This window comes from Macrobrachium rosenbergii, chromosome 55 (genome assembly GCF_040412425.1).
Source record: "Macrobrachium rosenbergii isolate ZJJX-2024 chromosome 55, ASM4041242v1, whole genome shotgun sequence".
Classification (NCBI taxonomy): domain Eukaryota; kingdom Metazoa; phylum Arthropoda; class Malacostraca; order Decapoda; family Palaemonidae; genus Macrobrachium; species Macrobrachium rosenbergii.
Window position 1 is genome coordinate 35,990,268 of NC_089795.1, and position 16,183 is coordinate 36,006,450.

At 33.9% G+C, this 16,183-nt stretch overlaps 1 protein-coding gene across 3 annotated transcripts in view; it reads left to right on the plus strand.

The window, feature by feature from the left end:
• Positions 1 to 4,278: 4,278 nt before the first annotated feature.
• The window catches only part of sip3 (septin interacting protein 3), a 315,555-nt gene continuing 303,650 nt past the window's right edge, over positions 4,279 to 16,183 (plus strand). For 2 of the 3 annotated variants that reach the window (XM_067099896.1, XM_067099899.1), the window contains exon 1: positions 4,748 to 4,836. The gene's annotated coding sequence lies outside the window, so the exon portion shown is untranslated. Of the gene's footprint in view, positions 4,415 to 4,747; positions 4,837 to 16,183 lie in introns of those variants that run through there. The other variant, XM_067099897.1, reaches the window with a different exon arrangement.

The following is a 16,183-nucleotide window of genomic DNA, read 5'->3' on the forward strand; positions in this document are numbered from 1 at the left end:
GTCCTTTCTGGAGTTCGTCATCCGACAACATCCAAACATAAGGTTCGCTATGGAGAAGGAGGTAAATAACAAACTCCCCTTCCTTGATCTTATTATTTCCAGAGGTGACTCAGGTTTTTACACAGGTGTGTATAGAAAAAATACATTTACTGGTTTGGGAATGAATTTTTATAGTTCGTGTTTCTTTCATTTGAAACTGAACTCTATTTTAACCCTCCTCCATAGGGCTTTACACCCACTCGTCAAACTGGAAGAGTTTCCACGATGAGATATCCTTTTTAGTGAAATATTTCAATAATAATTGTTTTCCATCACGACTTTTTTTCAGATCCCTAAATAAACTGCTACTACAGAAAATGACTCGGCAACACCTGAATCGACTGTGCCGAAACTAAAGATGTATGCAAGTTTCCCTTTCGTGCATGATGATACTTTTAGGAGAAAATGCACAGCCATTATGCAAAAGAGTTTTCCAGCTTTAAACCTGAAAATCATCCCGAAAAATCCCTTTACAATAGGGTCTCTGTTCAGAGTCAAAGACCGGCTCAGTCCTCTGTTTTCGTCCAGCGTTGTTTACAAGTACACTTGCCCGGGATGTGATCACGGGATATACATATGTGGGATGCACGAGGAGGCTGTTGAAGGTCCGCATAGATTCCCACAGGGGCATAAGTCATAGAACAGGTAGCAGGTTATCTAATCCTGAGCAATCAAATATACGAAATCATTCAAAATTATGTAAAACTTATATTGACAGCAAGGATTTTTCCATCCTAGGCCGAGTGCAGAACAACAACGACTTAACCATCCTAGAATCCATAATCATCAGGAAGACTGTGCCGTCGTTAAATACTCAATCGTCCTCAGTGAAATTGTTTATAGCCTAGTTTGGGCAACTGGTTTTCCTCACTCTGTTTGTACTTATTTATGTTAGTCTTGTTCTTTCTTTCATATAGGTAGGTTGTTTTAAGATTTTAGTGAACTCCTTTTACTCATTATTGACTTGTCTTGGAATGAGGTGTTTTGTTTTAAATATTTTTACTACATAAAGAGCTGTTGCCATTGCATTAATTTGTTATTGATGTTCGCAAATTATATTATATTTTATAGCCTTTAAAATGCGACTTGGAATTCGTCGCGAAACGTCGGCATTGAAAATAAACTGCAGATGATGAGGATGCCTTTCCCTACTGCTTCCTTCGTGATGTATATATATATATATATATATATATATATATATATATATATATATATATATATATATATATATATATACTAAAGGACCTCATTCAAACTGCATGGTATCTATAGATACCATCCAGTTTGAATGAGGTCCTTTTAGTAATTTAGTTAATGCACAGAACAATTGTGTATGTGATAAAGTTAATATATACGTATATATACATATATGTGTGTTAGTGTGTGTATTAACAGATAGTTAGACACAGAGATAGATGCATAGATAGAAAGATATATATATATATATATATATATATATACATATATATATATAAATACATATATATATATATATATATATATATATATATATATATATATATATATATATACATATATACATATATGCATATATATAGTAGGAGTACGGATAGGAAGAACAGTCAGCTCATCATTGATATATTTATTAATAGGTGCGCTTCAGGATCACCCATATCCCATCTTTTCTGGCTAAAAAGATACAAAAACACTAATTAAAACTGACAACAGAGCTTACAAAATTAAAATGCTTTAAAGATTGAAAAATGACAATGACAAAACAAGAAATAGATTACCTTCAGTAGTAAAGTCCAGAGGATGAAAACTGAATAAGAGTAAACAAGGTTAGCAAGTAAACAAGAAAGGCGGGGGGGGGTTACTATAGTACGACCGTTTTAGGAAGAGACTTTGCCCCTCTTAAACTGACCATTAACCTTCTGACTTCAAGCTCTCATTGTTTGCGCCTGTTATCAAGCACGTGTACTATAATAGAAAGTTCTGAATGAAGTTTTGTTGTCCCACTTAAATTTTAGATAAAAAAAAAAATTCAATATATGAAAATGATAGATGCAAGAAATTTGGAAACCTAGATGTGCTTTCATTTTCAGTTTTGTTTATTTGGATGCTGTACTGAGCAATGTTCTTGAGTTACGTCATCTACTATAGTTTTTATTACTGTTCCTTTGCTGTTATCGAAGTCATATAATTGTGATATAGTTTTGAGCTTTTGAATTGTTTTCTTTCGTGTATGCCGTGATCCGTCTTTACCTCCTTGCTGTATCAAGGTTGAATTTTCACTGTGCAGCTATAAAATAGCTCATAATAAATATTCTTTAAATATTGTTACACTATATATATATATATATATATATATATATATATATATATATATATATATATATATATATTATATATATATATAGGGTGTAACAATATTTAAAGAATGTTTATTATGAGCTATTTTATAGCTGTACAGTGAAAAATTCAACCTTGATACAGCAAGGAGGTAAAGACGGATTACGGCATGCACGAAAGAAAGCAATTCAAAAGCTCAAAACTATATCACAATTATATATATATATATATATATATATATATATATATATATATATATATATATATATATATATATTACACATTTATACAGTATTAGATTTACCTGTGCTTTTAAAGCACTGTCATATGATACTCATCACTGCTGTGGCATTTCTGTTATATGTAGATTTTTAAAGATATTTCTGCCACTTTCTGTCGAAAAACAGATCTATATTTCAATTTATTTCAATTTCAGTGTTCAACAGGATATCACACAACAAGGGAAAGCAATAAATTTATTTACAATCGAAGTATGAGGAGACATTACTTATGAAGAATCCTCGTCAGAGGATGCTACATCGATAACAAAAGAATCTATATATTTATCAATGCAAACATCTCTTGAAGCGTCATCTCTTTTATATCTTCGGCATGTCTCACATCATTAGCCCAGTTGTCAGAAGATATGGATTCAATTGCTTCTTTGACCAAAGGAAGCAGGTCTGATTTTTTTAAAATGATTCTTCTTTGCCACGTATGATTTCACCTGCGCCCATATCAGTTCTGTTGCATTATACTGGCAGTGATATGTAGGCAGCCTAACCACTATGTCCATGATCTCTTGCCAGTCTGTCAATCACGTAATCATTTTCTTTTACATGAATGTCTTTGCAACTTTACTAATTTTTTATTAGCCAGTCTTTAACTTCATCCTTTTGGCAGACATTGTCGGAGGTTTATTAATTCGAACTGAATGATAAGAAGCGTTATCCAACACTATGATGGCAGATGGCCCTATATTGGGAAGAAGCTGGGTTTTAAACCATTTTTCAAACACTGCAGAATTCATCTGAATTTCTAGATTGCGTATCCCTTGTCAGCTGGGTGCTTGATCATTGATAAAAATATTACCCAGAAATGTGGTTAATATTGCAACCAATATTGTGATTGTGTCTACTTACTTCCAATGTTATTGATGTACAATTAGAAGGAATAAATCATAGGTAAAAATTTTTATTCTGTCACGCCTCTCTCTCTCTCTCTCTCTCTCTCTCTCTCTCTCTCTCTCTCTCTCTCTCTCTCTCTCTCATTTTTTTTTTTGCCCAGCTAGTGGAATAGTAAGCGGAACCATAAAAATGATGAACATTCTTTATGATTAGTTTTCTGACGAATATACAAATAATTTTTAACTATAATACACAACTGTGATGTAGCTGTCCTTTACGGATTCAAACAGAATTAGAGAAAATGACAAAAAAAAAGACTGTCATCCTCAATCAGTGCAGTGCTTATACCTCTGGCAACACTAAACCCCGATATATAGTACTTATCCTATGTTTATTTATTTGTGTTGTTACATTAATTACATAATATCTATATCACGGATCGCTACTATCACAATATTATCATATAAATAAAACAGGTTAATTTGCAGCAAAACAACAAATACAAACGCTATTACAATGATTGTTTACGATTTCGTGCGTCTGGTAGCATGCTACGGGTGACTACCGTCTGAAAACCCTCCGGATTGTGGTAAGTGTGAGGTCTCATCTCGGCCGTAATCAAAGGGTTAATTACAAGTTATTTCCAGTCGACCGACGAAAAATAACGAAAAATTCTTAATAAGCAACCAAAAGTCTATAGGAAAAATCAATTTCCAAAGTAATACCGAAGCGGAGCTCTTACTTAATATTATGTATGCCACACAAGGTAAGAAAGATTTTGCTCGTATTAAAAATGCTCATTGATAAGTAGGCCTATAGGTCACACAATGGTCGTGTCAAGAAGTCTCGTCTTTTAAACGTTACCGTCGCGCATAAGAACACCGTGACCGTCCTGATGTGTTTTATCCGTCATGATGAACTCTTTGCAGTAACAGGTCTGTATGATACTGTCTATGCTATCAATTGTTTCCGATTTTGAACATTTAAGGACAACATTAGAGCTGTTCAACAAACGCATTTGATCGAAATTGGTTTCTCAACGCAATTCAGAAATGTCGCACTCAGTGCTGGATTTTGGAGGAAATTCGTCCGAAAACGGATGATGACGGAAAATTTTTTCCGCCATGTATATTCACATGGCAAAAAAGGAAAATAGCATTTGTAGAATGAAATTCTTATACCAAAATTTTGTATTTGAGTTTTTTAACCGTTTCTCCATTTGTGAATGGTTTATTGATAATGAATTACATTTGGAATTGGGCCATTCACTAACTGACTGCCTGAGAGAGTGGCTGAAAATTTGACGAGGCAGAAACTTTGTCTGTGGCCGATTTCCCAGATATCCTACCTCTATGAGGTAAGGCAATCGTACTTTCATATATTTAACCCATTCATTAATAAGCCTTTATGAAACATCATTAATAATGGAATAAATTTACGTGATGTCTCAAACTTGAACAGGTACTTTGTGAATAAGATTTTTGAGTTTCAAGTCGTGTGGCGCTTGTGTGAATTCTAGTGAAATATCAGTTAAACTTTTCGGTTCAATTCGGTTCTGAGAAAATCACTCGTTAGCGATTGACAACGACATCATGTTGAGCATTTTTTACTTTTTGTACGAACACAATATTAGTAATGGAATTTAGCATGGATGAAATGTGTAGGCCTACCGTATCTTTACGCAGTAAGATTTCTTGAAAGGGGTCCTTTGAAAATAAACGTGAGTAAATTGAGGAGGTTATGGTGTACGTACATTAATTAATATGGCCTTGTTCGAATCTCATGAATCTCATGCCGTCGTAGTCAGAGTATAGCTACACTAGGTCTAATCGTAACTCGAAACGAAATATACTTCTGTCGTTGATATGGTCAAGTTGAGGAAATCTATTTATTTCTAGGTAGTGCAAAATCTTATTTAGAACATAACAATAATTGCATACCAGTTATGTAGGCCTAATGACTCGACAGTCTAGGATGAGTATTTGCATTAGTCTATTGGTGATTATTAATGACATAAATTTCTGCATGTTGCAATCATACATAATTAATAATGACATTTAGCATACATGAAAGTGAAATATAAAGTAATTATACATAGCTTCTGAATACAGGTAGGCTATATACTAAAACTAGTACTAGGTCTAATCATACAGAAATTAACTTTCTTCCGTTGATGTGTTAAACTTTAAAATAGCAAGCAAGCTTTAAAAATCATGTTATTTCAGGTATATCAAGAATCTATTGAGAGTGCACTAAGCATCACTAAGTATTTGCGTGATTGACATCCGGGCTTTACTTTGAACAGATACAATATTGTCATCCATTAGTGAATAAGGTGTATATATATATTATATATATATATATATATATATATATATATATATATATATATATATATATATATATATATATATATATATATATATATTTATATATAATTCTTGTGAATAATCAAATATATATATTGAAATTGTTGCTAAAATTTCCTTGGAAAGATATATAAATTTTTTTGCTTTGGTAAAAATTTTCAAATGATACTTTCAGGGAACTATGCTTGCTTTTATAGAGACTGGATAGGGTACATGAACATATATAAATTTTTACAGTATTTTTTCATCTTGCTGTAATCCTGAAATGGACATAAATAATTCGTTTGTTTTGCCTGATCTCTTGGATGCACACCTTAGCTTGTCTCGCGGACTCGACATTCTTCTTATCATGTGGTAATATACGAGTTTCTGTAGAGCAAGAGCCAGTGCCAGCACAAGGCTGGTTAAATCTAAGTAGTAAGTGGTAGTAATGAAAGCAGTACTAGTAATGGTAATTGCTATATACGTACACTATCAACAGCAGTACCTCCGCTACTAGTGAAACATAAGCTAACACCTTTAAAACTACCATCAGTACCATTACCAAAACATATACAAATGGAAAATATATAACTGCTGCTGTCATTAACACTATTATGACTGCTAGTATCACTAACGCTACTGTCACTGTAACTGTAATTAGTATCATCACTACTGCTATCACCAGTATCACTTGCACCATTACTGGTACTACTAAATACTACTGTCATTAATACTCTCCATCATGTACATGATAAACCTGTGGACCTAGCTGTTGTGCATGTCAAAAGAAGAGTTGGGCAAAATAACCCGAGAATGTCCTGTGACGATTCACGGCAGAGTTAATTGCTAATATTTAAAAGAAACACTTTTTGCTCTAATCCTTACCAATATCTTAAAGGCAAATGATATTACTAATGACCATTCAGCAGACTATGGCATCTCGTCCCCGGGAGAAGTTTCAGGAGCGTTGTTTAGTATATTTTGCTTTCCTATTGTCCATTGAAGGGTCATAGGTAACCAAACACCTAATTAACCAAAAATAGTTAACCATATGTCTCACGTTTATTGCTTAAACAGCAGAGAAAGCCTGTAAATTACAAGCGCTCCCTCAAAGTAAGTGCCTAGCTGTTGCTTATTTTTTTAAAGCTCAGAGACTGAGACCGGCAATACTATGCCCACATTAAAGCTCAGCTCTGTGAGAGCAAAGGGAGAAAAGAAGGGAAGGAAGTTAAGGAACAGTATATCTCAGGTGATGACTCGTTAGCCTCTTGAAAAGCTGCAAACTGAATGACTCATAGATAAAACCTGACGGGGACAGAGTTTCACTCTTTGATGTGAAATTGAAATGAATGAGTTATCAAATTGGTTTATCATCAATTAACCATTTCCTGTTTATATATATATTATATATATATATATATATATATATATATGATATATATATATATATATATATCAGATAAGATAAAATCAACAAAATATAACTTTTATTTTTGTATTTCTTATTATCTAAGTTTCTAAAGAATTAAAATTAGCAAGAAGTTCAACATTAATTCAGTTAATGCTAAATGCCAGCAGTGAAGAAGACCACCCTGCTCATCAGTGGAGAATTCTCCTTCATCGCAAAAATTTGACTCTTACAGAAATCATCGGCCACTGGATTATATTATAATGCAAACCCTAGCCTCTATTCTTTGTGTTTCGCTGATATGAAGTGTTTCTTGGCAGGAATATGATGAAAATTTAATATCTTGGTCTCATGTAGCCTGTTATGGATGGTCTGAGCAGCAACTTGAAGGGAAAGCGTAATGCTCTCTCTTTATAGCAACACTGGTTGTCAGGGGAGTTAGGCAGAGCTCCTTCAGTGATCATCCGATGATGATCCTTAACAGTAGTGCAACAATGGGGTCGTCCTCCACTTTTTACAATGAATTTATCATATTTCCTCGTTCTCTCTGTTGTTGTATCCCTCTATACACGGTTGTTTTATTTACGCTAAGCTGCCGAGCAATATCTACAATAGAGATATTAGTCTTATGCAAGCTAATGATTGTGGTGCGGCTGAGTCTGTTGCCCATCTTCTCGATGCAAGTGACGAGACAGTTTAGTTTAACTTTCCTGCCCGAATGTGGAGTCACACAATAACATACAACGTTATGAGATTTTTTCTTTTTTGTTTTTGACAACAATAATGGTCGAATTCTTTCTTTCTTTATTTATATATAATTTCATTGATGATTATTCAATATTATTTTATTAGCCAATAAGCTTTTATCTGGATTCGAAGTATAGTTTCTTCTTTGACTCTTTTGCCCAATCATCTGAAGTGAAATTTTTCAAAATGTTTCGTCATTTTTCGTAATCTGAATTTTTCACTCACTATTCTTCTTTATATTGTTAAGCGTATGATTAATAACCAAAGTCAAATAAGAAAATTACATTTCCTTGTAAATATCAAAAGAACAAATTACTGTTGGATGAACGAAAACTTCTGGAACATGTTGCAAAACATTTTTGAGTGACTGTACACTCGGCAAGGAAAGTTAGGATACAGTTTTTTAAAATCTTCGGACATATGTTGCTCAATAATGCGACATCTGGCAACTTTAGAAAGGGGAGGAGCTTCAGTCTTATTGTGTTTGTTTTTTGCTTGACCTCCTATATCTTTCAATCATATTCTACGGTTCTGAAATCATTGATACTTAAATGCAGTAGTAAGCTTTACAGTATTCGTTCAAGTTGTAATTTGCAGCGACAGTTCTGAGCAAAATTATTATAAACATTTTTTCGACATAACCTATCAAGTAACCTTGAACAAATGAATTTATGACACCACAATGAACGGAATGCTTGCATAATCGGAAAAAGCGATCTTCCATAATGAGCAATGTCCAACCTGAAAAACGTGGGGAACAATAAAGGAACGAATGCAATGTTACTGAGAGAGAGAGAGAGAGAGTGCTTTGCATTCTAGGCGTATATGTGGAGCTACTCATTTCATTATTTTTTCTTTTAGAGATTGAGCGATACTACATTTGTATAGTATGTTTTAACAATTTAGAGAGAGAGAGAGAGAGAGAGAGAGAGAGAGAGAGAAACTATGGCAACATCAAGAAACATCCAGTTATTTGTGTTTTCCCGCCAAAGTTATCGCGCTGCTCCTCACATCATAGAGAATGCTCTTGCGGATTTAAATAGATTTGGTCAACTTACCCTAGCTGTCACAACATTTGCTGTCATTAATTCCAGCTGACTTTTAACACCGTGAAATATAAATATGAATTTGTAAAAATTAAAGAAATTATCATTACCTCGTATGACGATGCAATAATAAGCCTGTTCATAATGGAAAACGAGTAAATATTGCCGTTCTGATAAACAGTACTACGCCGAGATATCCACACACTATCTTTTAGATCTCTATGAACGAAGTCACCTGAAAAATTCTGATTACTTCGGACATGCATGGTGTTTTTAAGTATCTGAACTTTTTGTTTTGCGGATTTAACATATATATGATATAATTTGCATTGCATTTTCATATTCTAGAGTAAATTTACCGAGATTATGTGTTTTCTGTAAGAAAAAAATTAAAATTCTATGAACGAAATCTAATGAAAACTGTATCCTCACTTTCCTTACCGAGTGTACATCTCTTATTTTCCGTGAATAGATCAACCATCACTTCACACTGTCTGTAGTCTGTCTACTTCTTAAAACTGTTCTGGGTGTCCTTGTTTCATATATATATATATATATATATATATATATATATATATATATATATATATATATATATATATATATATATATAATATATATGTGTGTGTGTGTGTGTGTGTCTGTCTGTCTGTTTCAATGAGCGGCAGAGGTCCTCGACTTGCATTTACTAATACATAACCCAGTTTATCAAGTAATGGACTGTGCAGGATTGCACTTGGAAGGGATAATATATTATTATCATATTGAACTACAAAAGACGAGCGCAATTTTATTACAGCTGCTCGCCATCCCCTTTTATCGAAGGCGGAGAGAGAGAGTCCAGAGAAGAGAGAGAGAGAGAGAGAGAGAGAGAGAGAGAAAAGAGAGAGAGAATCAAAAGCCATTGTAAATAATGTCGACCCAATCACAGAGATTGGATTAGGGTATGAATCGGAAGGAAAGAAAATATAACGAGAAATACGGCCAAAACAGAAGAAAATTGGGCCATTCGTGAGATTTGCATCGAAAGGGTCCTTGTAGGACCTGAAGGAACATGCCCTGACCCTCTTCCTTCCCCCCGCTTCCGAATTTTATGCCTCCATAAAGACACATTAATAAATTCCTCCCCAGTTTTCCTTTGTCTGTCTGTTCTCCGTCCCCGAGAGAGAGAGAGAGAGAGAGAGAGAATTGAGAGAGAGAGAGAGAGAGAGAGAGAGAGAGAGAGAGAGAAAAAAAAGTCCCTTTGCAGATCGAATGAGAAAAGAAAATTTGAAAAAAATTTTTATAAGTGTTCAATTAAAAAAATTGTCTCTTTATTTGTCTTTCTTTCTTTCTTTCTTTACTTCTCAAGTCACTTTTTTTTTTGTTAATGAAAAACGCCATCATTAGGAATGATTTATGTTGACTGATTCATTACCATCTTCTTGCATAAGAGAGAATTTCTTCTTTTCATCTTTTTTGTTGAAGATGTCAATCACAGAAATTATCTCTATTGAAAAGACTGATCAGCTTTTGGGACGTTTCTTACCCTGGACATTCTGAAGTAATGTGAATCAAATCTTAATTATAATAAAGCTTTGAGATATAAAAAATTATTATATATGCATTTTCACAGACAAAATTCTCTTTATATTCACAAAATCACCCGAAATGCAACTGCTTGAGATTCACAAAACACACTTCTGATAGGTACCGTTACACACTTTTCCTACATTCAGATCTCAACAGTTAAGATAAACACCAGTGACCACACAAATATTTTATGTTAATAATTTCTCTCTTTTGAAGAAAGAGAGAGAGAGGGAACCACACGAATGGTCTCTAAAATCAGAATTAACAAACTTTAGGATTCCAGCAAGAAATGAAACAATCAGATGACGTCATTACCAGAGCAAAACATTTTGGGTCCAACTAGCGCGTTAGAACAACACATGATCAGGGCAATGTACTCTTACAAAACATGCTGTAATCGACCGAGACGTGCATTTACTCTCAAAAAGGCATACATGACTTGAGCAGAAAATCGTATGAGACGAGGCTCTTAACGAAATCTCAACACGATCAAAACAGACGGCAGCTGGCTAGTCACAGATGGCACGCTTTCAAAACAAGACGAAGAACCAAAGTCGGTTTTCAGAACAGTACATGAAACATTGCTAAATCATTCATCTTTTTCACATATGAGACAAAACCTTATACAACTCGACTGCCATTCCCTCGCTTGTTAACATGTTATCTTTTGCAATGACAAATGAATCAAAACACGACATACAATATCATGAGTACAGAACACATGTTGCTGGGAGACAAAATGAGCGATCACATACTACGTTATTATTAAAAAGTATTATTAATTCTAAACCATGCTGTTAAGTCATCCAAATCACCAACTCTTTTGAGATCTATACTACGTACAATATTTCAACAATTATTATCATTACACAGAACACATGATAACCAGAATGGTAAATATATCAAAACTATGGAAAGATACACATTTTACAAGGGAACATCATGAAATTCCTCCCCCAGAAGATTAATTATCCCGGGTTTGAATCCAGCTATTCACAACGGGATACATAATCTGCAATTACAATGTCTTTTCCAAAAATGTCCTCTATTTTTACACAGTATGGTTACAAAATCAGTCAGGGGAGCTACTGGGACTGAGAAATTTGGACAGTATCAATGATAAAATCCAGCCATGCCCAAAAATCTTTGTAGTTGTTTCCTGGTAGTAGGGGGGGGGGGTAGCCTTATGGATTCCTTCTACATTAGCATCAACGGGAGCGAGAAGGCCTTTTCCTACCTCAAATCCCAGATACTGAACAGTTGCCTTTCCAAACTCAGTTTTTTTGTAAGTTGATTGTTAGTCCTGCTTCCCGTAGTTTCTTGAACACTTTCCCTAAAATCTTCAGATGTTCTTCCCATGTATTAGAGTAAATCACAATGTCACCAAGGTATACACCAACTCCTTCTATGGATCCTATCAGTTGATCCATCACTTGTTGGAATGTTGTAGGTACATTCATCAGACCAAACAGCACAACAGTGTGTTGATACAGTTCAAAAGGAGTAATGAAAGCTGACAGCAATTTAGCATTCTCATCTAAGGGAATTTGATAATATCCTTTCAACAAATCTATCTCGGAAACAAATTTGGCTTGCCCAGTATTATAAAGTAATTGATCAATAAGAGGCAAGGGATAACTGTCAGCCACATTTATAGAATTCAGTTTCCTATAATCAGTACACATCCTAAATGAGCCATCGGGTTTCTTCACTAACACACTTGGGGAGCTGTAATGACTTGAACTGGGTTCTGCTAATCCATGCTGCAACAAATACTCCACTTCTTTCTTCAAAACATCTCGATGAAAAGGTGATAAGCGATATGCTCTTTGTTTAAAAGGTTTTCCATCTTCTCTGATCTTTATCTCATGCTTTGTCAGATCGGTATGCCACATCGCAAAAATTTCAGGGAAACTTCTAATCACCTCACTTAATTCACCACTTTGCTCAACGCTCAGATGTTTTAATTTATCCTCCAAATTTTCCAATATGGAAGAATTGTTCATCTTGCTTTCAGCTCCCAATTCGTAGCCATCATCGTCCTCTGTAGATGAAGTTGTCTGTGTTTTTTACATTGTTTCAGTTTTAGTCTCTGAAAGGTAAGGTTTCAAAAGATCCTCATGTATCTTCCTCTGTCGTTTCTTTCTTCCTGGTGTTTCAGTCACATAACTTCGATCATTTAACTTCTCTATTATCCTATAGGGACCTTGAAACTTATTGGAAAGGGGAAATCTTTTCACTGGTAAGGACACTAGAACTTGCTATCCTACACTAAAACTTCTTAGCTTAGTCTTAGCATCATATCTCCTTTACATTTTCTCTTATTTTTAGATTTTCTAAAGAGAATTTTCTAATTTCTCTTAACCTTTTCCTCAGATTCTTCAAATATTTTCCTTGGATTTTCTCTTGATTTTCTTCCAAATTTTCTGCAAGAGTCTTCAATGGACCTCTCACGTCTCTACCAAAAATCATCTGATTAGGTGAACATCCCATTCCTAACTTCAAACAACATCAAGGGTAAACCATCATCCCATTCTTTTCCTGACTCATAACAATACTTAGCTAACACACTTTTCAATGTCTGGTGGAATATTTCCAAGGCTCCTTGAGCCTGGATGATAAGCAGTTGATAACTTTATATATATATATATATATATATATATATATATATATATATATATATATATATTATTATATATATATATGTTATATATGTTATATATATATATTATATATATGTATATATATACTTATACATACATACATATATTACAGTATATGTGTGTACATATATACACACACACACACACACATATATATATATATATATATATATATATATATATATATATATATATATATATATATATATATATATATGACCAGTCATAAGTGCTATACCACAGGTCATTAAATGGCTCGTAGTAGACCTACATTCTGCTTACACGTAGGACAAATTTCTTTTAATTAAAATTTCGTACCGTATTGTGTGTTTATAAACCGATATAAACTGCGTAAGAAAAATTATTTACATTTTCATGTATGTATAATTTTAAAATAGAGTCAATATCAGTCTTGCATTAAATTACAAGATAATTTATTCTTCTATGAAATGATACCCAAGAACATGTCCGACGATGATGAAACTGAGGTCAATTTTACCTTCACTTTTATTATTTCCTATGAGTGTGATAAAATTACTGAACCACAAAGAAACCAATACAACTAATGATTCTCATTCGCATTAAGCTACTAAGATTTGTCTACAAGAAATAAAAAAAAATACTTAAAACCTTGTATTTGTCATTTTTCATCACTCCGAATATACATACCATTGAGTATTCAATACTGACCTTTGTTTACCTTAGGAAGAAAACGGAGGAAGTTTTGAAACGGAAAACGAGCGTCACTGGTCTCGTCTTTTAAACATGTTACTGTCATGCATAAGAAGCCGTGACCGTCCTGATGACGTTTTGTCCGTCACGAAGAATTCTTTGCAGTAGCAGGTCTGTATGACACTGTCTATGCTATCAATTGTTTCCGATTTTAAACATTTAAGGATAACATTAGAGTTGTTTAACAAAATGCATGTGATCGAACTTGGTTTCTCAACGCAATTCAGAAATGTCACACTAGGTGGGAGTATTTCAGGTCGGCGTAAATAAGCCGTATAAAATAGGGTTGCCATATCTGAACAGTCAAAACACAGGACGCTTCCCTCTTAAACCGCCCCCCCCCACCTTTCCCTAATTAAAAAAAAAATGCAGTTTGTATGATCTATCACTGATGTGCACGCGTGTGTATGATAGAATAAAAAAAACTGACCTTAACATAGGGCTGATTATCTTGAATTTCTATTTAATCTTAATCTAGTTAGTCTTCTTTGCTCATTATGTCTGTGGCTGCATGTTGTGTGGCATGTACCCATCCATATTTTTCAGAAGATCTGATACTTTTCAGGAGAACTTTATTGAATCTTATGTAGTTGTAGAAGTCACTGCATGATGTCTCATGGAAGTTGTATTGTAATGTCAAGAAAGAGACCCTTCATTGTAGCAACATTCAACTCATTCCTCTCTTTTGTCCACTGAATTTTACTAGTGAAAATATTCGCTCTACATTCTCATTGTGGGATGCTACAGCAAAGAAAAACTGAGCAATTCTTAGCAATTGTGAATGACATTCAATATTCTTTGATTTTTCAAAGTATTTGGTCCATTTTTCATGTGCTGACAATTTATTGAATTCTTCATCACTGTTGTAACTCTTTACCAACACCAACACTTGATCGAAGCATTTTACGTCGTCAACTTCTAGCCCCTTATCTATCTACCAAATATTTAACAGAAGGCTCCACAGCATCCGAATTTGGTATTTCAGTTAAAATGTAGCAACAGTAGTTAGCAACATTCGCTTTGATCGCGTGTATTATACACGCAATCAAAGCGAATGTTGCTAACTACTGTTGCTACATTTTATAAAATGCTAAAACTCATTACGTAATAAGAAATACCGAAAACTGTGTGCAACAACCATTTACTCTTCTTTTATTTTGCCACAACATTGCTGATATGAATAAAGTGTACACTGATAAGAGAGAAAAAAATCAGATTATTTTAGCAACGTTAGCTAACAGTGAGTACAGCTATAGCAGCCGAGTTGGTAACGCTTGACAGATTGTTGTTGTCGTCGTCGTCATTGTTGTTATTTTTATTTTATTTAATTATCTTTGTTTTTTGTTTATTTGTATAAAAGCTGAAATTCCAGACATTTGTAGAAATTTTAAAATTCGCCCCGGGAAAATCCGGACGTATGGCAACCCCAATATAAAACAACATCGATAGTTCGATTCAAAGTAAAAATAGTTGTATTTTTCATATTCTTACCAGATCCTGGTTTAATTTATGTTTTCATCAAACAAAATTCCTTATAGATTGGTGATAGCGAGAAAATGAAGTTTGGTAGCCTAGGCTAGACCTATGCCCTCAAACTACCAGTTTGATAGTATGCTGCATCTGTTAGATCTTATACTAAGTAGAACTTAGTTTTGAACATATAAAAAATTTCTCTATGGTAAAATTTATCGGATCGTGTAAAGGAAAAATAGTCTTTGAGAAAATAAGAAGGAAGAGAGTCTCTACCTATCGATTCGACAGTTTTTTTTTTTTTTATCTTTTAAGAACAATTTTACTTCACATATGTGGTGAAACTTTAAAGTTTTAGGCCCACATTCGGTACGATTTCATTCAACCTTAAGCCCTCCTGCCCTAGCTTTGAATGAGACCAAGTTACAGTGCTGAGGAGTTTACTAACTTACTTGAATGTACCATGAAGTCAAGAAACATTATATTCTTTCCAACAAAGTGCAGTTGAGAAACAATCAACTATATTTCCTGCACCAATTCTTTTTGGGTGATGCCACACGGGTTCACAAATACGCATTTAAAAAGTTTAACACATATAATTAATATTTAAAGGACACAACAATCATCCAAGTTACATTAAGAAGCAAGAAAACATTAACATATTACTGCAAAAATTGACAAAAACGTTACGTTACTTCGATAGAGGAAAACATAA